The 25409-nt window shown below is 42.3% G+C and overlaps 1 non-coding gene and 1 pseudogene across 1 annotated transcript; both read right to left on the reverse strand.

Moving 5' to 3' along the window:
- Positions 1-992: 992 nt before the first annotated feature.
- On the reverse strand, positions 993-6291 carry LOC130591081 (membrane-associated protein VIPP1, chloroplastic-like; annotated as a pseudogene).
- An 8725-nt stretch (positions 6292-15016) lies between these two features.
- Positions 15017-15122, reverse strand: LOC125497222 (small nucleolar RNA snoR103). Its single transcript, XR_007273855.1, has one exon. It is a non-coding gene; the product is annotated as a small nucleolar RNA snoR103 (small nucleolar RNA).
- Between the last annotated feature and the right edge of the window lie 10287 nt (positions 15123-25409).

Here is a 25409-nt window from a genome sequence, read left to right on the forward strand (position 1 = left end):
CAAAAATCAAAAAAACATTTTTTTTTTTTTGCATTTTTTCATTATTAATCAATAAAAAATTAGTAATATATATCAGTAATCATTTATTAAGCATATTATACTCAATTGAAACATAAATAATTAGATACATGAGAATATTAACTATATTTTTGCGACACATAACACATGAACTAATTTGTTGACCTTGGTCTCCCAAACTGTTTGCATGGGTGGCTGCCCCCCAATTGTTAGGACTACCAAATATCTGGTGAAGTACAACAATTTTAAGGCATGATTCTCATCGTTGCACTCTCCATCCTGTGATTGAAGGCCCCTCATCCAGGTCATATGGGGACATGTAACATGTACAACCCTGCATGAAGAGAATGACACACATATCTCAAACCACATGAGAAGCAAATATGTAAGGCAATGCAGCAAATGAATTGTTAATAGAATCAACACATGGATCGAAAATAAGATAAATCACCAAATGACCCATACACCAACCCACATACAAACATTGACATCCAAGGTTCCTCAATTTTGCCTCCCAGACTACAATTGTTGATGGATTTACAATAGGGACGCCAGCGACATGCATTAAGACAAATATATTCCTCAATTTTGCCTATCAGAACTTTCATAAACTTTCATTTAATACATTTCAAACTGACAAATCAACCTGACATACTTCATGCTTAAACTTAATGAGACCAATCAAGCACAAGTAAGTATATGAGGAATGACAATTGATAGTGTAATGTGGGTGAAAACGTACATTCAAGAAACAAAAGGGCCTAGGTTATGTTGGAATTGGGCATTCATCATCCTTGAAAATCATAACAACTTTTAGTCATTTGGTATAGCTCCTCATTTGTCCTTTTCCTAGCTCCCTCTGAACGAAAAATTTCTTATTCTTTGACTGATGGGGAGGGGAGGAGGGGGTTTATACCATACACCAACCCATATACATATATTGACATCCAAGGTTTAGAAAACAAGACAGGAAATCACAATGAAGTAGAAAGATGATTAGTGACATATACGAAACTTACAGCATAAGATTTGCGCCTTTTCAAAGCTTCGCGAGCAAGTTCTTCATCCCTTTACTAGGTGCAAGTTGTGCCCGTTTATACCTTTGAACCCATGAAAAAAATAATAAGTATGATTAATGAGGAAACATAATATGATATTGAATATAATTCAGCCCCATGATCAACTTACCAACCGTCTGAAGCCCGCTGAGCAGCTTTACACTTGTTCTCCAATTGCTTTTGAGACGCCAAAACCTTAAAAAAAAAGGAAAGGTGAAAACATTAACCTTATTCGGTGGTGGCCGTCAAGCAACACACTTGCTGTCATGATTAAGCTCATGACTTCGAAGCCAAGGAATAGATAAATCCAAAAGGGAAGAAAGAAAGGAGAAAAGGGAAATGTAATATCCATAATATTCACTCAATCTAGGAACTATCAAGAGAAAGATGTACCTAGGCAGTAGACTGACGCATTTTGGTCAAATATTCATTCATCTCAAGAACAGTCTGTTCTAGAATTTTCTCTGGATCCTCAAAACTGGTTGAAATTACGTTTGCAGACAACTATGAATGAAAAATACGACAACCCGTCAGAAAAAAAGAGTCAAATGTCATTAGTGAAAAAGATACACAACAGTAAAAAAACCTGACTTCTATAGACAAGTAACTTTTAAACTCAAACCTTGACAACTCGAGCAAATCGATCAAGGAGGTTCATTTGTGAACTAATAGAGCCCCCACCAAGGCCATTACATCTAGACCTATTAGAATGTAATAATTGAACTCCACTCAATCTCAATGCTCCAATTGCAAGCTCAGCAATGTAATATGTTTCCAATCAGAAACAAACACTAACATAAAAAACATTCGCTCAAACCAAGAACAAGAAATTCAACATAATTCATCAAAACACCCACTAAAATATTACCCATTGCAAGAAAAGCAATAACTAATTCTCAATCATTTTGTTCCAAATCACCCCTCAAATCACACGTGAAATAACCATTTCACCCAATTCTTCAAATCACAATAACTAAATCCCACAAATATATTACTAATTCCTCCAAAGTCAATTGTTATACATAACAATTTCAATTCAAAGAGCATACCCATATTCATAAACATTCAAAGTGAATTGTTGTGGAAGGAACTTCTCCTCAAATGTTGACGTCAAGCTCATATTATTATTGGATTTTGCAGAAAGCCACCTATACTGATCAAGGATAAGTAAAATAAAGTCATGTCAGGGACCAAAAGGTACCTATAAGCTAGTAATGGAACAGATAATAACAGGTACTTAACGTAAACCATCATCCAAAAGAAAGGGAAATTGACTATCTACCAAAGATGACAACCGGAGAACAAAACTAAATTTCTAAAAATATGTTTCAAACTGGACAAGATAAAAGAATCGATCAACAACATAACATATGCAGAAAATATGGGCTTCAGATATTATAAATGGCATGAGAAAAGACTGTTCCCAACCTGAAAGTTGCGATACATCACGGAGCACAAAACAACAGACCATGTAGCATTTAGGGAAAATGAGATGCAGATCAAGCATTGGCATCAAAATTTCATTGAAGGTCATCTCCTTCTCTACCCATCCACCCCTTTGCCAAGTCATTGATCTCTCATCTAGCCACGTAATACCACCAATTTACCCTTCCTTAGAAACAAACCAAACCCAATTAAGTGCCTCTAGCTTCATGACTAATCCTAACCATATAAATGATTAAATTCACTCCCTCACAATCTAACAAAGCATAAAGTTTACTATTAGCATATACAAGCAGAATTTCGATCCAAACTAAAGAGTTATTTACCTTCAAAGCTGCCTTGCTTACTCGTATAAAAGGAGTTGAAAAGATTGCTGAAATTCCGAAAGAACATAACCGCAGTAGGCCAGCTGACGAAAATTCCAACGAAAAAACAGACAAAATGAAATAAACGAAAATTCCAGTCCAACCATGAATAAATCATATATACATATATACCATAATAACACATATATACAAAATTACAGTCCAACCATGAAAACAAACGAAAATTACAAAAAAAAGGGGCTTTGCTAAACGCCGCCCTGGATTTTCCTACTAACGCGCTGTATTTTAGTACAAAAATACATGGGTTGTTTTTTTAATACATGGCTTTCCCTCCCTCCTTTCCTCTTTCCCTTTCCTTATTTAAACCCCCCACATTTCCCATGTTTTCCACACAATTCACTTTCATTTTCCAAACTTTGTTTATTGACTTTCCTTTTCAAGAAATTTCCGGCATTGACCAAGGTGTTTGGCGGCGTTGACCAACATTTACCGGCCTTGACCAACATTGACCGGCGTTGACCAATCCAGAATAAATTCCTCTGGCATCATGGCAAACAATGTGAGTTTATGTAGACGCAAAACTGGTCAGGCGCCTAATTTAGGCGTTTGACCATGTGGTAAGGCGCCTAATTTAGGCGTCTAACCACATGGTGAATTAGGCGCCTTACCACATGGTGAGGCGCTTAACTTAGGCGTCCAACCATGTGGTGAGGCGTCTAACTTAGGCGTCCAACCATATGGTGAGGCGCCTAATTTAGACGCCTTACCATATGGTTGGACGTCTAAATTAGGCGCCTCACCATATGGTCAGACGCCTAAATTAGGCGCCTCTCCATCTAGTTTGACAATTATTTTAGGCACCTCACTTTTTTAGAGTTAAGTCAAAGCATGATCTTATATGCTTAAAATATCCGTTTAGAATATGTAAAACAATAATATCTTTACATGGTAGAATATTTGTAAAAATTTACTATGTTTGAGCTGAAATGTAGAATTTACATGAATATATGTAGATTTTTAGCATATTATAATAATTATATTTACATTTTCAACATATATCACATGTAGATGTCTTATATGTAGATATTTAGCATATTTGAGTAGTATATTCAAATTTTTAACATAATAAATGTTCAATTACATGATATATTATATTTAGATTTTTAGCTATAATAATAGTTATATATAATTTTTAACATATTAGATGTAGAATTTACATAAAGTGATATATGTAGAATTTAATAATATTATAATAGTTATATTTTCATTTTTAACATGTTAGAGTAGTTAAAATATAGTAGACATAAATTATTTAAATTATAATATTTTGCATATTAGACTAGGTTATAAGCTCATCTTAAATTAGACTAGCAGTTGAGGCTAAATCTGACTCGCAACTCACAGTGGGTCAGGTCTCAGGCGAGTACGAAGCTAAGGAAGACAATATGCGGATGTATCTGGTCAAGACCCAAGAATTCGTCACGAAGCTATCTCACTTTCACATCAGCCACATACCACGCTCGAAAAATCAACAAGCTGACGCCCTCGCATGCATGGCCAGCTCAGTAGAGGGGTCTGCACCTCGGACGATAATGTGGGAGGTGCTCCACCAGCCGAGCATAAACACTAAGGAACAGTGGTCAGATATTTGAGGGATGGGGTACTTCCAGAGGATCCCAAGGAAGCCGATAGAATCAAACACCAATCAGGATGGTTCCTATGGCATGATGAGCACCTATACAAGAAATCATACACTCATCCACTCCTAAAATGCGTAACTCCAGAAGAGAGAAATTACATTCTAAGGGAGATACACCAAGGGGTATGTGGTAGCCATCAAGGCAGAAGAACCATAGCCGGAAAAGCCCTAAGGGCGGGATATTACTGGCCCACCCTCAAAGCAGATACCCAGGAGTTGGTGAAGAGGAGTCCTTCCTGCCAGATCCATTCGGAAATCACGAGATCATCAGTCACTCCCCTCGAGTCCCTTTCCCCCGGCCTCGAGTCAGCCCAAATTCTTGATAGTGGCCATAGACTATTTCACCAAGTGGACGGAAGTTGAGCCGCTCGCCACCATCACTGACAGGCAGGTTCAAGCGTTCATATGGAAGAACATCATCACCATATTTGGGGTGCCCAGAGCTTTAGCGCAGATAATGGCAGACAATTCAATAGCGAACCCACTCGGGAATACTGCGCTCGCTTCAGCATACAAACCAGGTTCTCGGCAGTTTCCCGACCGCAAACCAATGGCCAAGCCGAGTCCGCCAACAAGATAGTGCTCAAAGGGGTCAAGAAATCCTTAGATGAAGCAAAAGGAGCTTGGGTGCATGATTTGCGTGGGGTGCTTTGGTCGGCACGGACAACCACTAAGGAAGCTACTGGTAGTTCCCCATTTAGCCTAGTGTATGGCAGTGAATCAGTCCTCCCTGTAGAGGTCGGCATCCCCTCACCTCGGATTACTTTCTACGACTTCGAGAAAAATGAGGAAGAAAAGCCCATCAATTTGGACCTACTACCAGAAACGAGGGGCAACGCCTTGTTACGATCAATTCGTTACAAGCAAAGAGTAACTCGGTAATTCAACCGCCGAGTAAAAACTAGGCCCATCAAGCTCGGTGACTGGGTAATGAGGAAAGTCGAGGCAACAGGACTCTCGCATCTTAAAGGGAAGCTGGGAGCCAATTGGGACGGCGCTTACAAAGTCAATGAAGTTAGTAAGCCCGGCACATTCCGATTGGAGAATCCTGAAGGAATTCCACTTGCTCAACCATGGAACGCGGACAACCTCAAAAAATTCTAAGTCTAGTGTTCGTCACTTGCAATCGGGGCATATATGTACAATGTATGAATAGCCAAGTATATGGCTTGTAATGGCTCAGACCAATTTAAGGTCAGATATATGAATTGACTTTACTAGTCAGCCAAGACTTAACCGGTTAATTTGTTATGTATATTCAAAGCAAACAAAGCAAATATGACTTAACCAGTCCAGCAAAACAAAACAAAAACTTAGCGAATGAACAAGCTCAAAACAACTCAAAGTTGGTCGGGCAACATGACAGATTGCAAATGACAAACAAAGAAGTTAACGAAAAAGGTCATATTTCATTTCATAAGCAACAGATTACAAAATAAGGCCTGGTACTACCAAAAGCCAACTAAAAAATATAGTAAAAGCTAAGTACAAGGAGAATCTGAACAGCAGGAGGATCATTGGTACTTCCAGTGAGCTCCTCGGACCTCACCACCTCGGTTTGCGGATCCTCCTCCTCGGCTTCGCCCGACTCTTCATCAGAAAGCCTAATGTTAAGCTCACCAAGGATGGCAGCGTCCTCGGCATCGGTCAAGACTTTGTAGCTAGCCATGGCCTCGTCCCAAGCAAAAGTAGGGTGGGACTTAGCCAGCGCTTTCTTCATCCTCTCCAAAGCATCGTCCTCCCCCATCTTTTGGGCTGCCGAGCCGACCTGGTTGGAAAATAGCCTTGGACTCTCTCCAAGAGTTGAACCATTCCTCTTCAGTGCGAGCGAGCTTCTCGACCTCAGCCAGCCGAGCCATCAGCTCAACTACTTGCTTTTGGGGCTCGAGTGTTTTCAGCTCGTCCACCAATTGGGCCAACACCCTCCTCCTTTGCTTTGATCAGGCCGGCCCTTTCAGTCGCCCACTTGTCTCTTTCGCCCTGAAAGTCCTCCTGGTCCCGTATTATGCAGCGCTCGATGTTGGCTAAGTTGGCCTCGGCAATCCTCTGGCCTTCCTTCGCATCAAAGACCTCTTTGAAGTGCTTCTTGCTTTGCTCATTCAAGACCTCCACTTCCTCGGCTAGATAAACCCTGTCCTTGGCCACATTGGCCAACCAAGCAAAAAACTAAAAAGAGCAAAAAGAATGGAACAAATGAGTTGAGGAACAAGTTATAGAAGACATTAAGTTCGGAAAAAATAGCGAGTCACCTCGACCCAGCAATGGAACAGGTCGTCGGTCTCCTGACCATCGTTCATGTTATTGATATACTCCTGGTCGGCGAGGCCAAAAAGATAGTCCACGGCGTTGGTCCAACGGGTATCCTACCCGTGGGAATCCAACTCAGAGAAGGGCTTCGCCAAAGCCAGACTTATCTCCTTCGCGTCATCGGTTGGCCTACGAGGAGGAGATGCTAGAGTGTACTGTGGACTCCCAACTGGGCAGAAGTCGGACGAGTGGAGCGATATAGCAGCCCCTCCCGACTGTTGGATGAGTGCCTCAGCCCATGGACTGTTCACCTCCACAAACTTGGCCTTCTTTACTCGTTCGGCCTGGGCCTTAGCGACTGCCTTTTCGGTCTAGGCGACCTTCTCAGCGGCCCTCTCCTTTCGCTTCTTAGAAGCCTTGGGCTTCGAAGGGTCCTGAAATGTATCAAACGGGTTAGTCGGACATCCAAATCACCAAGTGAGATCATTAAGTTAAAAGCTAACCTTTGGTGGAGGGGGAACGCCCAAAGATTTTTCCTTCAGCTCGGCCCTCAGCTGGGCGGCCCTCATGGCAGCATTGTTCAGTTTATCTGCCATTTCAGGGTCTGACTCGAGTAAAAACGCTAAGGAAGAAGCTGTAAAGAAAGCAAATGTTAGCATCACAAAAAATCACAAGAAATAAAGAAGTAAGCAACCCCCTCTGCCAATTACCCTTGGGGAACGTCAAACTCAGTCCCACCGCATACAAGAGATGCTCGTTTCAAATAAACGACAGCTCGGCAGCCACTTGCTGGCTACATAGATCTCGCCCCCTTGAAATAATTTGGATTCGGTCTGCATATAGCAAGCTGCAACCGCCTCCTCATCAGATAACTCCAGAACCCTAAAGTTCAATTCGAAATTTGGTTCCACCTCCAGTCGGACGGTAGGAACCCCTAGTCACCTCCAAAAAATACGAAGGCAAATTCCCTCCTAAACCCTTTCTGCGAAGAGGGCAAGCCGAGTACCGCCTTATACCCTTGGCGGATCTGAAAGTACCACCAGCCGGGGACATTTTCACCCGCCATCATCTCGACCAACTTGAACATAAGCCTCCACAAAGTGAGAGTTGGTCGGACGCTCAGCATGGCACCAATCATCTGAACCGCTATAATGCCTCCCCATGAGTTCGGAGATATCTGGCTGATGGTGAGATTGTAAGCGTTGAGCAGGTCTTTCACAAATTGAGTTAAAGGGAAGCGAAGCCCCATCTCCATCGACTTATAGTAAAGCGCGGTGCAGCCTGGAGGGGGAGTCAGCACCGTGCGAAATGCCTCCGGTCGGACCAGCATGTAAGGATCCCTTATTTGGAAGCGGGTAGCTTGCCCCCTCGGATCGTCATGGAAGCCTTTCATCAAGGAGGACAAAGGAAACTTGGAACCCGGACCTCCCTTCGGATCTAGGTCTGTATACTCCGGTTCCGGAAGTTGATGTCTCCTCTTCACTGCCCGACATGGTTGCCCTCACTAACCATCAATAAGATACTTGTCTAAATAACTCTTAGATGAAGGAAAGGCAAGGGATACTTCCCAAGGGAAGGGAATAGTGCCCTCGGCCTCCTCCTCCACTGACGATGAGGGGATCGGAAGTGGAACCGCGTGGGGAACGGCCGAGGGATCCGGGCAGCTTATTAAGGTGGACACCAGAGTTATTCCCATCCCCCTCACCTCCTCGGACAATTTGTAGGGAGGCGAGGCCGGAGATGTCACCAACTCGGACAAATCTCCCATTCTTTATGGACAAGGGAGTCGCCCGAGGTTATTGAAAAGAAAAACGAAAAAGCTTAAGAGAGCAAGAGCGTACCTGGTCAGACGACTGAAACCGGAGAAATTGCTGGAAAGGTAGAGAGAGGCGAGAGCTTTTTAGAGAAAGAGAGAGAAAGTGCAAATTTAAGAAATGAGCAAATGATCCTTCTCTCTCCTCTCCATACAAATATATAGGCACGCCTCGGGACGCGTCCCTTCATGGGTGATGTGTCCAAGTTATCCGCCAATCTTAGGCGGATTTGGGGTCGTTTTTGGTGTCGGTTCGAGCTTAGTATCGGGATTTAGGAGAGATTTGACGTTATGAGGTGTTGTCGGAGGATGTGGCGATTTGAGGAGTCTAGGGAGTGGTTTGCATGGTGGCATAGTCGAGGGTCGATCTTAGCCCTCCGATCACTTTTTGTACACCCGGGTCCTTGTCCGTGGTTCTTGTTTTGGTGGTGTTGGAGACAGACTACACGTCGCGACCCACGACCAGTGTCGCGTGTCGCGACCTGCCCATGGTCGCGAGTCGCGAGGGTTGTCGCAAGTGGCGACCCCTGCGTCAGCGCCTTTATGTTTTCTTTTCGTCCCTTGGAGGGTTAGGTTGTGAAAGTTAGTTTTCTAGTTTTTGTTCTAACTACGAAAGGAGGGCGAAAAAGAAGTGTGCTCTGCAGGGTTTTTTTTCTCTTCTTTGGTAGATTTGTAATGAACTCTATGGCTTTGCTAGCTTAAACTTCTATCTTGGATCTGGTTGTTGAAGCACTAATCTATTTGATAGAACTTCTTACTCTCTATTTTCTCTGTGGTCATTGTGATGCTTCTTGTATTTATTTCCATGATGTTTGCATAATCTTTGCTAGGAACGTTGCTAGTATTGTTGTGTAAATTATCTAATGCTAATTCTAGGTGCATAATCGGATTGTTGTGTTCCTAGCTCCATGTAGCATACTAGTTGTTTGTTTAAATGCTGAACATTAATCTTGTGCACTTAGAGAAGCATTGTTTATTACTTGAATGTTATTGCTTTGATAACATTAGTAATCCTATTGTGTTCCTCGGCTTTAATGCTACTTTGGTTTGGACTTAAGTGCGATTCATTTGAGTTAAGTCATAGTAAGGGCGGTTCAAACCACGCGGATCGTGTGTTTAGCCACGATCTAGGAGGATAGAGGTCTAGACTTCTTGATAGGTGACCATAGGAAGTGTTGTGGGTTAAGGTTTTGTGATCACAAAGTAGGTTAGGGTGAATGCCAATCGAGTCGAAGGCCTTTCTATATTGTAATCTCTTCGTGTTTTAATACCGTGCATAGTTTAGCTTACTTACATTGTTCCAAAGCCCCCAATTCGGTTACTTTGGCCTTAGCACATACTAGGGCTCTTAATTCACTATTTTCGATCTAGTTCCTTTGCTCCTGGTGGATACGATCCCTACTTCCATTATACTTACTTAGTGTGCATGAGAGTAGGTTAATTATATTTGGTTAGGAGTACATGGCAAATACCTACCAAATTTTGGTGCCTTTGCCGGGAAGCAACACATTACTTGTTTGTAATTAGTGAATTTTTTATCCTTTAGGTTGTATTGCTTTGTAGTTTATGGTTAATACTCGTGCTACTAACCAACATCCTTTGCAGTACGATTGAGATTTGGAATTAACTCTTTTCAGGTTGAGAAGAGAATGACGTGAAACCTTCAGGGAGCTTCCTTTTGCTACTGAAATAGAAGAAGAGATGCCTCCGAGTGTCAAGCCACGCACATTGAAGGAGCTCACAACTCCTAACCTTGATCAGTAGCCCTTATGCATTACATTCCCACAAGAAGATGAAGGGGAGACTTTTGAGCTGAAATCGGGGTTAATACATTTGCTTCCGACATTCTATGGGCTAAATAGTGAGGATCCGAATAAGCATCTTTCGGAATTCCATGTGGTGTGTAGCAACATGAAACCAAGTGGAGCGTCGGAAGAGAAGGTGAAACTCAAAGCCTTTCCATTCTCATTAAAAGGTGCGGCAGATGATTGGTTGTACTACCTTCCACCGGGTAGCATTTCCACATGGGCTGATTTGAAAAAGGCTTTTCTCGAGCAATATTTTCCGACCTCAATATCTTCGGTGTTGAAAAAGGAGATAAGCAACATTGAGCAAAAAAGTGATGAAACCTTTTATGAGTACTGGGCCAGATTCAGGAAGTTATGCGCTAGTTGTCCTTATCATGGCTATGCAGATGAAGACTAAGTGTTCTACTTTTATAATGGATTATGTGGTGAAGATGCACGAATGGTGAATGCAGCTAGTGGATCGATTGTAAATAAAACCGCACAAGCTACTAAAGACTTGATAAACGAGTTGGCTGAGGGCTCGAGACAATTCACTAGAAGATCAGGAGCTCGTCGTGTGGCTGCCGAGAGTCCTGGAACTTCTAAGTTAGAAGATTAAGTGCAGGCTTTGACATCTATGGTGCGGGAATCCATGACAAAGGAAAAGAATACTCAACATGTGAAAGCTTGCGGCATTTGTTCTTCGAACCATTCCACAGATTTTTGTCCTCATTTGCAGGAGGAAGCGAGTGAAGAGGTAAAGGCGGCGGGGTTTCAGGGCCAAGGTTTTCAAAAGCGATATGACCCGTATTCGAGCACATACAATCCTGGGTGGCGAGATCACCCCAATTTGAGATATGGGAATACCCTGGGAAACCAGCAGGGGCCGCACCAGTATAACCGTCCTCCACCTCCTTATCCAAGACACCAGGAGCAAAGAGCTCCACATTTTAGGCCACAAGGCCAAGTACAGGGACCGAGTAACAGCATGTCAACTGAAGAAATGATTAATGCTTTAACTAAAAATGTGACTAACATGCAGGGAAATATGGTTCAGTTTCAGGAGGAGACCCGATCAAGCATCAAGAATTTGGAGCACCAAATGAGTCAGGTCTCTGGAGCAGTGAGCCGGTTAGAGGCTCGAGATTCGGAAATAGAATGCAAGTGCAATCACTTTGAGGAGCGGAAAAGAGATAAAGGGAAGAGATAAAGAGGTCGAGGAGGAGATTGTTGTTTATGTGCCCGAGCGCGAGCCAGAACCTAAGCCTTCCACATCTCGTGAGAAGCCCAAGCAATCACCACCTCCACCACTTTACGAGCCAGCTCCTCCTTTCCCAGAAGCACTGCGAGATACTCGGAAAAAGGAATGTGATCGTGACATTTACGAGACTTTCCGTAAATGTGAGGTAAATATTCCCCTTTTGGATGCTTTAAAGCAAATTCCTAGGTATGCTAAATTTCTTAAGGAAACAAAGGTTAAGGGGAGCCCAAAATGTAAAGGTTAGCGAGCATGTCTCTGCCATGTTCCAAAAGGCACTTCCTCCGAAGTGCAGTGATCCAGGCATGTTCGCCACCCCTTGCGTAATTAGGAACACCACATTTCCTAGGGTTATGCTAGATTTAGGGGGTTCGATTAATGTCATTCCATATTCTTTATATGAGTCCCTAAAACTAGGTACCCTGCATGAAACTGGTGTTGTGATTTAGTTAGTCGACCGCTCTAATGCTTACCCGAAAGGGATAGTGGAAGACGTGTTGGTTAAGGTCGATAAGTTAATCTTTCCTGCTGTTTTTTATGTTTTAGATATGGAGCACGATAAGCACGCCACTCCTATTTTGTTAGGAAGGCAATTTCTAAAAACTGCTAGAACAAAAATTGATGTGCATAGTGGTTGTCTTACTATGGAATTTGATGGAAGCCATGTACAGTTTAACATCTATGATTCCATGAAATTCCCGAGAGATGACCACTCTTGTTACTCCATAGATGTTATTGATTCATACTCGCAGGATGTTTTCAATATAGGTGGTGAAGATTCTTTGCAGGTAGCTCTTCAACATAGCTTGGAAGGAAATGATATTGAGTATGTTTTAAGTACTAACTTGCAGGAAACAGTCCAGGCTTTGGAGGAACATGTGACTCTTCCACTCATTCCCTCCTTTGTAGGTCCTTTGCCTTTGACTATCCCTCCGGGGAAGCTTTTACCATCTATTTTGTAGGCACCCATAGTCGAGCTGAAATCATTGCATGAGCATTTCAAATATGCATTCCTTGGAGATGGAGATACACTACCGGTAATTATATCAAGTAAGCTCTTCGAGGAACAGGAAAGAAAACTCATCGAGGTGCTAAAAGAGCATAAGGAGGCGATCGGGTGGACTATAGCAGATATTAAGGGAATTAGCCCAACCACTTGCATGCACCAGATTTTGTTGGAGGATGATGCAAAACCCGTGCGACAGCATCAAAGGCGGCTTAACCCACCTATGATGGAGGTGGTGAAAGCCGAGATTCTGAAACTTCTCCAAGCTGGTATGATTTTTCCAATTTCTGATAGCAAATGGGTTAGTCCGACCCAAGTTGTTCCAAAGAAGTCTGGAGTCACAGTTGTGGAGAACCAAGATGGTGTCTTAGTGTCTACCCGTGTCCAAAGTCGTGGGTGGAGAGCACAACAAGAATGTCACTCCTTTCCGTCCGCAAAAATCAGACGCTAAAAACGTGGAATCGGACGCTAAATAGATTAGCGTCCGCCAACGGACGCTAAAGGGCTGATGCAAAACCCCTGGTCGCTAATTCTCCAAATAGCGTCCGCCTAGCGGACGCTAAATATTTAGTGTCTGATATTTCGAAATTAGCGACTGCCAACAGCAGTCACTAATTAGCAACCGCCTTGGCAGACGCTAATAAGCGACCGCCAAAAGCAGTCGCGAATTAGCCTTGGCAGTCGCTAATTAGTGTCTGCTGTTGGTTAACATTATTGCACTTTTTTTTGCTTTTGGTTAACTAGTTAGCGACCCATGTCATTACATTATTGCACTTCTTTTTGCTTTTGGTTAACTAATATTAAATGTAATAGCTTTTTGCTTTTAATTAATTGATATTAAATGTAATAAGATATGAAATGATGCAAATACCATACTTCTTCTATTAAGGTAAACAAATTAATCAATTCACTTATTATTGATAATAAATGTAGATACAAGTAAAAAAATAATTCTAGAACTAAATTATATTATACTTAGAACAAAATCTAATACAAATCTCATATAATTACATGTACACTTTAAACTCCACAACAAAAATCTGGAACTCAAACGCAAATCTGATAACCCTGCAAATCAGCAAAAATAAAGAAATTAATGAAATTAACCAAAAAAAACAATTATTAACAAGAATTAAATGAATAACTAAATAAATCTGGAACCTATTTTACCCCAACCCCCACCCGAGCTAGCCTAACCCACCACCCAGCCCACCCAAACCCTAACACAACCAACGACCCAGCCCCCATCACCCACCCGAACCCATCACCCAGCCAAAATTTAGACATAGGTGTGATTGTGTTTATGCATTCCTTTTAATACTGAAAGAGCAATGAAGCATTCCATATCACATTATAAATTGAACAAAGAAAAAACTTCATACACAGAAACAACTATCCCCTGAAATCTTTACACAGTTACATGCAAATCTGATACTTCCACATCATTTCCTCACTCCACATTATTTCCTCAAGGAAACACTTAGATCATCATACTAACAAAAACCCACCAAAATTACAGATCCAATTACCTCATTCATCATCAAAACTAGATCCACAATCCACAATATAAACAAAACGTTGTGCTAAATACAATATCTTCTGCATACTTCAAAGCAGCCTGGTATACCTTCAATTATCATACTTGAGCTCATGTTATTATGTTTACATCCCAGGAATTGCAGGAAACAGGAGCCAAAACATTGTGCATTATTTTTCCATCATTGCATTTCAAGTTCTTAACCTCTACACAATTCATTAGACCAGACTCATGTACTGTACTTCTATATGACTATTGTATTAGCATGCGACTGCTGCCTTTCTTTGTCTTTCTTATATTTGTGATATCAAATCCACAATTATAGGTTATATAATGTAAAACACCTACTAACAAATTTTTCTTCAAGGTTGGTCCAGTTCTTTAAATCTGAGGCTTAGATTCTGACCCAGTTCAAGGAGGCAAAAGCTAATATAGCTTTTCATTAGAAGGAAAAAGGATCCTCTGCCTTTTTCCTAATTAGTAACTATCATTGTTTTCTGAAACTTCATTGACACTTTAATCTATAAATTTTCTGAATCCTTACAGCATAACAATGCACTCATTCTGTATGGAATCTAACAGCAAAGGTATACACCATACATGACCTAGTGCCTCCAAACACCCCCACCCCTTCATACAACTATTAGTCATCACTGCCTCCAAAGTAAGTCTAATATACTCTTCTAGTAAAAAAATTCATCCAACTTAAAATTAGCAGGTGCAGTTGGACAAAATATATGCAATACTACCCATCACCGCAATTATATTTCAACTTTTCAATCACATTAACCGCAAGAGCTCCAAATCTTACACAATGAGCAAGTCTGTGTATGTTGGCTATTATCAAGGATTGCCACACTAATGCAATACCAATTACCACCCAACAACTTGAATGTTCGTCCATATTTACAGCAAGTGCACATTATTTAAGTGACCCACCAAGAATTAGGACAAAAATAACCAATTATTGCAATACACATTCAAATCCAACTTACTTTCCACTGAGTAGAACTTATAGACATTGCAAAAATTCCAACAAAAAAATTTAAAACCCACATAAAATCTGTCATTTCTAAACATGATCTCATACACAAGAACACAATATAAAATCTATAGAAAACTCGAAAGTATATAAGAAATTAAGAATGAAGGGAAATACCAAATGCATGTCCAAAACTTAACCAAAGATTGAAAGTCACCATTGAATCTAAGAACCAGTGATGAATGCTGTAAATTTTTTAGCTTCTATCAATGGTGATACGATAATGGCAGGAAAAAACAACAAGATGATGGAGCATTAACCCCAACCCACCCAAAAACCCATCTGAAACCCTAACCCAAGACCCCAGACCCACCGCGCTCGAAAACCCCCAAACCCAACCCAAAATGCGAAACCCTAACCCCAAATACCCAAACCACCCACGAACCCAAAGCCCCACCCACCCGAACCCCCACACGAGCCGGAAAGCACCACCCTCCTAGAACAACCCCACGAACAGACCCGCCCAAACCAAAACAACAGATCCAATCTCTTTATTTAAAACCAAAAATGAAAATTCAGAAAAACGAAAATAAAGAAAATAAAAATTTAATAAGCGAAAATTAAAAAATTGAAAATTGAAAAACGGAAATCCAAAAACTGAAGACGGCGATTATGCTCAGAGACAGAAGCGGCGATGATGCAACCAACTGAACAAAACCCTAACCACAACCAACTGAACAAAAATACCAGATCTAAACGAGAGAAATAACGAAAACCATAATTTTTCTGAGGAAAATGAATAGTTTGAGGGAGATGAAGAGTCAGGCAGAGGAAAGAATCGAGGTGAGAGAGAATTGAGCGACAGAGAGAATTGAGTGAGAGAGGATTTTATTTCTTATTTAGGGGTATGGAGGTATGGACAGACGGTTTGGTCGATTGATTTTGGTAAGATCGACAAATTAGCGTCTGCCAAACGGACGCTAATTTACTTAACAGATGCTAATTAGTGTCCTTTTTGTAAACAGACGCTAATTAGTGTCTGTTTACATGAACGGACGCTAAAAACACAAGAAAGCAGACGTTAATCTGCGTCTGTCATATATCAGACGCTAGTTTTGCATTAACCGTCCACTTAAACTGTCGGACGCTAAATTCAGACGCTAAAAAGGCGGATTCTTGTTGTGGAGTCTGCATTGATTACCGTAGGCTTAACGCCGTAGCTAGTAAGGATCATTTTCCATTACCTTTCATTGATCAGATGCTCGAAAGATCAGATGGATAGAAACATGTCATTGTTGAGAGTCACCTTATTGTGTTTGTTACTATGTAATTGATAATGTATTATGGAACGTGGAATTTGGAAATGTAATATATATATGTTTGTTCAACAAGAATATTGCTGCTAAGTATGCTATGATTGGTGTGATTGTTGAACTTATGTTGATTGTGTGAGAGTCGTTTTCAAGTAAAAACCACCAAAGCATGTGTTACTCTTGTTTACGGGTCAGTACTCAGCTTTGCTGATGTGTATATGTTGTTTTGTCATTTCTGTGGCCTGTCACTTGGTGGGTGGCAGATCTTAAATGTTTCAGGTTGAAGCCTGTGAGTTATTCTTTTGCAAGTTGAAGCTAATACAAGTTGGAGCAGTATTATAGTTGCTATCGAAGTGAGGACGCTTGACTTTGTAATAGTTAATTGTTTATTTTCTATAATCTAATTCTACAGTTAAGAGTCGCTAGTTAGTGCTCCTGATTCTCTATCGGTTGTTGCTCCGCGAAAGCGTTGAGGTTGTTGAACTTTGGGATTTGGAAATATTTTATAAATTGAAATTGTAACAGGTTTATATTATTTCTCGCTTTTGCGTTGTCCTATTTTCAAAGGAAACTCTGCCGGATTTTCTGTAGAAATTTATGGGAATAGAGTATGAGAATCAGAGCGTAGTTATAATAGTTAATTTATTTGAATAGAGTTGGGATTGAGTTCCACACTCTCCGATTTAGTTCGGTGAGTGTGATGGTAATAGTCCGGGTTACCTTGACTAGAGTCTCTTTCACTGTGCTTAATCCTTTGTAAGCTGGTCGGGAAATTCGGGTTGTTACAGTTTTCATGGACGATTTTGCCGTGCATGGAAACTCCTTTTAAAATTGTTTGGAGCACTTGACTATGGTTTTGAAACGATGCATTCAAACTAACCTTGTGCTTAATTCTGAAAAGTGTCATTTCATGGTTGAGTAGGGAATTGTGTTAGGCCATGTGGTCTCTGTGAAGGGTATAGAAGTGGATAAGGCAAAAATTGATACTATTCAGTCCTTACCTTACTCGACTAATGTGCGAGAAATCCGTTCTTTTCTTGGTCATGCAGGTTTCTACCGCAGGTTTATAAAAGATTTCATCTCCTTTTGCAGGTTGTTGCAGAAAGATGTAGAGTTCGTGATGGATGAAGCATGTAAGAAGGCATTCGAGGATTTGAAGGGAAGGCTAGTCTCAGCTCCTATCATTCAACCTCCAGATTGGTCTCTTCCATTTGAGATTATGTACGATGCAAGCGACTACGCCGTAGGTGCGGTGCTAGGACAAAGAGTTGGAAGGGTGCCACATGCCATCTATTATGCTTCTATGACACTGAATGAGGCACAGCGTAACTACTCTACAATTGAGAAGGAGTTGTTAGCCGTGGTGTTTTCACTGTAGAAATTCTGATCCTACTTGCTCGGGACAAAAGTAATTGTTTTCACTGACCATGCAGATCTCCGCCATTTAATGGCGAAGAAAGAAGCCAAACCTAGGCTAATTTGGTGGATTCTCTTATTAAGCGAGTTTGATTTGGAAGTGCGAGACAAGAAGGGGACTGAGAACTTGGTTGCAGACCATTTCAGTCGATTAGTATCCTCTTATGATCTAGAACCAAGTTCGGAGAAGCCATGGCAAGAGCCTATTCGAGAAGAGTTTCCGGACGAGCAATTAATGACCCTAGGATGCTTACACCCATGGTATGCCGATATAGTCAATTTTCTTGTTTCTAACTGTTTTCCTCCTCATTTTTCCAAGGCACGGAAGGATAAGCTCAAGAGCGATGCCAAGCACTATGTATGGGACGAGCCTTATCTCTGGAAGCACTACGCAAATCAAATAGTAAGGAGATGTATTCCTGATGAAGAGGTAGCTTCTATCCTTACCTTTTGTCATTCTCATGCATGTGGGGGTCATATGGAGCAAAAAGGACGGCACGAAAGGTATTGGAATGTGGTTTTTATTGGCCGAGTCTTCATAGGGATGCATTTCATTTCTGTAAATCTTGTGATAATTGTCAAAGGGTCGGGAATATATCCCAAAGGAATGAAATGCCTCAAAGTGCGTGCGGTTTTGTATTGTGAAATTTTTGATATGTGGGGCATTAACTTTATGGGACCTTTTCTGACCTCTTTTGGTTTCATGTATATTCTTTTAGCAGTGGATTATGTATCAAAACGGGTGGAGGCTAAGGCCACTCGTACTGACGATGCTAAGGTGGTTGCAGATTTTGTGAAATCTCACATATTTTGCAGGTTTGGCATTCCAAGGGTGTTGATTAGTGACAAGGGAACCCATTTTTTCAATCGAACCATTGGTGCGCTGCTGAAAAAGTATCATGTAACTCACAAGACCTCAACGGCCTACCATCCATAAACAAATGGCCAAGCGGAGGTATCTAATCGCGAGATCAAATCAATCTTGGAGAAAACGGTCAATCCAAGTAGGAAGGATTGGAGCTTGCGATTGGAAGATGCACTATGGGCATATAGGACAGCTTATAAAACCCCCATTGGTATGTCACCATACCGATTGGTGTTTGGAAAGCCGTGTCACCTTCCAGTAGAACTTGAGCACAAAGCATATTGGCCGTCAAAAACTTCGACATGGCCTTGGATGAAGTTGGATTATATCGGAAGTTACAGTTGCAAGAATTGGAGGAGATAAGGAACGAGGCTTATGAGAACGCAACAATTTACAAAGCAAAAACTAAGGCATGGCATGACAAGCTAATTATAAGGAAAGAGTTTAAGGTGGCCAAAAGGTCCTCTTGTTTCAGTTCTGCCTACGTCTTTTTCCAGGAAAATTGTGTTCTAGGTGGATCGGGCTATTCATTGTCGTGAAAGTGTTTCCACATGGAGCTGTGGAAATCCAAAGTGAAGCCACCTCAAAGATTCTGAAGGTAAATGGGCAGCGGCTTAAGCCGTACTTTGAAGGATTCAAGCAAGTTGGAGCCGAGGATGTTCCTCTCGGTGACCCGGAATATGGTTAGACCATGTGGTTGTAAGTCGTGTCGACGATGGTAAATAAACGAGCTTGTTGTATATAGTGTATAAAGTTAGTTTTCTTTTGGTTTTTGGAAGATATTATGCTTTTGGTGTTCGTTTTGCAGGGAATAGAAGAAAAGTTCGTGACTTGTAAAGTTGTTGTGTGTAAAAATGTTGATGAGCGAGTATCAAAAACCAAGAGTTGGTTATTGATGTGTGAGAAAAAGCATAAAAGAACAATAAGATTGATAGGTGGACAAAAGTGAAGAGGGAGCATAGAAAAAGTGAGGGACGTTGTTCAGCTAGGAAGGAAATCAAAGAAGCAAACACAAAATAACAAAAAAAAACAGAAGACACTCGCGAGCCGCGATGAACTTCGCAGGTCGCGACTCGCGATGTCATCAGGTCGCGACTCGCGACACTGTTCGCGACTCGTGACGGCCGTCTGTTTATTTTTTTTTTTAGAAAGCTCAAATGCGCCTTCCTTTAATCACTCCCAAACATATTACACGAAGCCCTCCCTTCTTTCAGCACTCTCTCACTTTCAAAAATCACTCATCTCATCTTCCACACTCCAATCTTCACCTCAAATCTCTCCTCTAATCTTCTCCTTCTCACCTCTCTACACAAATTCTGCACTTTCTACTCTCCTTCACATCATAATCTCTCCACATTTTTTGAAAATCATCACCTTCTACCAAACCCTAAAATTTGAGGGTTTTTTATTTCGAGCAACACCATCCGAATTGAAGCTTGAAGGATCATTCTACATGCTTAGGGAAGCTATTCACAAGTTCTAATCACCTTACATAACATTACTTCACCTACATTTTGGTATAACACCCTCTTTCCTACTTCTCTTTAATTTTGCTTGAAATATCTTGTTCTTGCTTAATTATAGAGTTGTAGCTTGATTAAGTCATTGTTTGTAGTAGTTGATTGAAATTTTTGAGTTGTGTGGTGTTGTTGGTGTGATTGTTGAACTCATTTGGGAATTGGTGGTTGGTTATTGGTGTGTGGAGGGTGTTTGAAGTGTGAAAGTGTTATTGTTTGTGTTCGTGTGTCTAACCCTTGCTGTTGTTAGTTCTCATAAGTTGAACATTAACTCCCGTGGCCTTAAGAAGCTAAGTGACCAAGCTAAAAGGCGATGGGACCGCCTTGATAGACCGGGGAGGGTAATACAAGAAACTAAGTTTGCGGATCACCCTACCCTAGAAAAATTGGGGTTAGCTAGCTCGGTAGAGTTTCTTCTCGACAAGTTTGACCTAAAAAACTTTCTATGGAAGAGAGCCCGAACTTATGAGCAGTACACCCTCGAGTTCCTTTCTACCCTACTAAAGCATGCTGAAACCAAAAATGAATCTGAGCACATCACTTTTTCTCTTAATGATAACCAATACAAGATGAATTTCCTTGAGATAGAGAGTGCTTTTGCTTGGGATTTTATGGCCGAGGATGACTTTTTGGAGACTAAGAACTATAATACTGCTGTGTTTTGGTATAGAATCACTGGTGGTCACACGTGGCATAGCCACTGCAAGAGTAGCGCCATTCCCCACCCCGCCTTACGCTACATACACCGTCTTTTATCTATGACGGTCTTTTATGCAGGAGAGCCCACAAATTTGCCGAAATTTGATCTTAAATATCTATGGGCCATGACACCACAAGGGGAGGGGTGTCCAGATTGGGTGAAAATCTAGGTGGATAAGTGCTTAGCTCAGTCTGCTGAGGGGAAGACTTCAGGGAAGTTGAGTGTGGGAGGCATGATTAGCCTTTTAGCCTCCCAACTAGGTGTCCAGGTGTCAATGGACAAGAAAGGCACCCCCATATTGTCCCCTTTAGGGACCGCTAGTGGTCGGTATTCCCGTGATTCTAACTGCTATGATACCATTGCCTTGAGGAGTATTACCATGCTTCAATTTAACACCATAGGCAATGAGACAAGATATGTGTGGCTTTTTGGGGCGAGAAATGTCATGTATATGGCTTTACCATGAGAGGAGTATGGAGACGAGACCTACCCATGAGGAGCACTCCTTGCCCTTAATGCGAGGTATGCCGAGGGGGTGGTAGAGGAATTAGGTCAGAGGGACCCTGAAGAGGTCCAACCCGTGCCTCAACCACAACCATAGCCACAGCCTCAGCCACAACCACAACCTCAGCCACAGTAGTTCCAATACCAGCAGTTTCAGCAGTACCACCAACAGTACCATCAGAAGCAGGGTTACCTCCCTCAAGCCCAGTTTCAGGCTCAGGTAACTAAGCAACTATCCAGTGTTAGGGGCGATTTGGGAGAGATGCAGGATAGGATGTACGGGATGGAGGACCAGATCTATTCAGTTGGTTCCATGGTTTCGGCGATGAACAACTTCTTTGTGTCCCGCTATCCACCCCAGGGACCGGAGAACCAGGACTCCTGGTACTCCGATCCCACATCCGAGATTGAGGCGGCACGCATTATAGGCTGTCAGGAGAGAGAGGCCCGTAGGGCAGCCCGCGGATTTGAGCGCGGGGGCCCTCGGGATCTTAGAGCTTTTCCCTTTTCCCTTTCCCTCTTATTTGTATTTGTCCTTCCTACATTGAGGACAATGTGCATAATCAGCGTGGGGGAGAGACTGATTAAATGTGGTGATATTCTAACTTATTTTAGTTTGTTCTGTTTTGGTTTGTTTTGTATATATTGTGGTAATTTGATGAAAATTTTTTTAAAAAAAAGTATGACAAAAAAAGTGACAAAAAGAAAGAAAAAAAAAAGAGAAGAATCCCGCTGAGTTGAAAATCGGCAAGGGCGGACGACTCGGGCAAAATTGGGGGCTCGGATAGGTCGAAAACCCGAAAGGGCGGCCTATGCAAAAAAAGAGCTAATTGAGCGGGTGAGTTTTGTGAGCCAAAAAAAAAATTGAAAATGAGAAGCTAGGATGAAAACCCGGAAGGGCTCCTAGGCAAAATGAGAGAAAAAAGAAAAGAGAGAAAAGAAAATTTGCTTTGATCCGCATTTGTCAGTGTCTGCGTCTTAAGGTGGCGGAATTGGAGTCGGTGTTTTCGGGTTAGATTAGGTTCTTGTTTTGTATCCTTTGAGGGTGGGGTGTACATCTCTTTTTGGCTTGTTTTTCTTTTATTGCTTATTATATGATTTGGTCAGAGCAAGAAGCTAAGCGTGGGGGAATCACTCACCCTTGTGCCTTAGTTTCCTTGCATTTTGGGTAGATTGGAGTTGGGAGGTCATTGTGGATGATCACGTCGCGAGACCTTTCGGGGTTCGAGGTTCATTTGAAAATTCTTTTGGGGTAGATTTTGCCGATTGGCTTTTGTGTTTTGTGGATGGGGATTCCGGAAATTGGCGTGGTATGGCGTATTTTGGGGCTTGGGTGTGTTGAGTTCTCTTTTTCTTTTACTCGGGGTCGAGTAAGGTTTAAGCGTGGGGGAATTTGATGTGTCCAAGTTATCCGCCAATCTTAGGCGGATTTCGGGTCGTTTTTGGTGTCGGATAGAGCTAATCATCGGTAATTAGGAGAGATTTGACGTTAAGAGGTGTTGTCGGAGGATGTGGTGATTTGAGAGAGTCCAGGGAGTGGTTTGCATGGTGGCATAGTCGAGGGCCGATCTTAGCCCTCCGATCACTTTTTGTATTCCGGGGTCCTTGTCTGTGGTTCCTTTATGGCGCATTTTTCGAGGTTTCCGAGCTTTGTTCGAGTTTCGAGGTCCGTGGTTCAAGCTTCGTAGTTGTTCGTCGTCCGGGGATCTTCTTCACTCTAGTTCTACAGCTTCATGGCTTACTCAAAAGCCAAGTGACTTCTCTTTTTCCTCTTCGTATTTTGTTTTGGTGGTATTGGAGGCAGACTACACGTCGCGACCCGCGATCAGTGTCACGTGTCGCGACCTGTCCATGGTCGCGAGTCGCGAGGGTTGTCGCGAGTCGCGACCCTTGCATCAGCGCCTTTATGTTTTCTTTTCCTCCCTTAGAGGGTTAGGTTGTGAAAGTTAGTTTTCTAGTTTTTGTTCTAACTACGGAAGGAGGGCGAAAAAGAAGTGTGCTCTACAGGGTTTTCTTTGGTAGATTTGTAATGAACTTTATGGCTTTGCTAGCTTAAACTTCCATCTTGGATTTGGTTGTTAGTATTGTTGTGTGTATTATCTAATGCTAATTCTAGGTGCATAATCGGATTGTTGTGTTCCTAGCTCCATGTAGCATACTAGGTGTTTGATTAAATGCTGAACATTAATCTTGTGCACTTAGAGAAGCATTGTTTATTACTTGAATGTTATTGCTTTGATAACATTAGTAATCCTATTGTGTTCCTCTACTTTAATTCTACTTAATTAGTTTGGACTTAAGTGCGATTCATTTTAGTTAAGTCATAGTAAGGGCGGTTCAAACTACGCGGATCGTGTGTTTAGCCACGATCTAGGAGGATAGAGGTCTAGACTTCTTGATAGGTGACCATAGGAAGTGTTGAGGGTTAAGGTTTTGTGATCACATACTAGGTTAGGGTGGATGCTAATCCAGTCCAAGGCCTTTCTATATTGTAATCTCTTCGTGTTTTAATACCGTGCATAGTTTAGCTTACTTACATTGTTCCAAATCCCCCCAATTCGGTTACTTTGGCCTTAGCACATACTAGGGCTCTTAATTCACTAATTTCAATCAAGTTCCTTTGCTCTCTGTGGATACGATTCCTACTTCCATTATACTTGCTTAGTGTGCATGAGAGTAGGTTAATTATATTTGGTTAGGAGTACACGGCAAACACCTACCAATGGGCCTGTCAAAGGGTGTCGTTTCTATCTCGAAAAGGCGGGCCATGGAAGTCGAAACGTCAAAACTTCTTAAAACTCCATCCAGCTCAACCACCCAGCTAGCATGAGTGTCATGTGGCGTATGCGATTAAAACGCCTTGCTCGGCGCCATCCGCTCAGTTGCGACAATTGCTCCAAAGGGGTGCAGGTTGCTATAGATCTAAGACCCCGGTCGGACAAGAAATGAACCTCCAGGTCTCCTTCACTTAGTTAAAATTCACTAGGTGCAAAGGGACACCTGGTCGGCCTCTCCAAGGCTTGTTAGCCCCTGTCCGAGTAGTCCCCGGCATTGGGGAACCTGGTCGGTCACTCTGGGGCTCCCTAGCTCCTAGTCCGAGCAGGTCTCCTCTTCTTCTATCCTTCACTTAGTTAAAATTCACTAAGTGCTAGGAAACATGTGGTCGGCCTCTCCGGGGCTTGTTAGCCCCTGTCCGAGCAGCGCCTGGCATTGGTGGAACCTGGTCAATCACTCTAGGGCTCCCTAGCTCCTCGTCCGAGTAGGTCTCCTCTTTTTCCATCCTTCACTTAATTAAAATTCACTAAGTGCTACGAGACACCTGGTCATCCTCTTCAGGGCTTGTTAGCCCCTGTCTGAGTAGCGCCCGGCATTGGTGGAACCTAGTCGATCACTCTGGGGCTCCCTAGCTCCTCGTCCGAGCAGGTCTCCTCTTCTTCCATCCTTCACTTAGTTAAAATTCACTAAGTGCTAGGAGACACCTGGTCGGCCTCTCCAGGGATTGTTAGCCCCTGTTCGAGCAGCGCCCGGCATTGGTAAACCTGGTCGGTCACTCTAGGGCTCCCTAGCTCCTCGTCCGAGCAGGTCTCCTCTTCTTCCATCCTTCACTTAGTTAAAATTCACTAAGTGCTAGGAGACACCTGGTCAGCCTCTTCAGGGATTTTTAGCCCTTGTCCGAGTAGCGTCCGGCATTGAGGAACCTGGTCGGTCACTCTGGGGGTCCCTAGCTCCTCGTCCGAGCAGGTCTCCTCTTTCGTCCCTTTATACTTGGCCAAACCAATTAAGTATTGAGAAACACATGGTCGGTCGTCCTGGGGCTCCCTATCCCCTCGCCGACCAAGTTCCCCAAAGGGATACCCGCTCGGCCATCTACAACAAGCTGGGACCTGGTCGGATGTTCAGGAGCTGGTCTGCCCCTATCT

The sequence above is a fragment of the Beta vulgaris genome, chromosome 4 (genome assembly GCF_026745355.1).
Source record: "Beta vulgaris subsp. vulgaris cultivar EL10 chromosome 4, EL10.2, whole genome shotgun sequence".
Lineage (NCBI taxonomy): Eukaryota > Viridiplantae > Streptophyta > Magnoliopsida > Caryophyllales > Amaranthaceae > Beta > Beta vulgaris.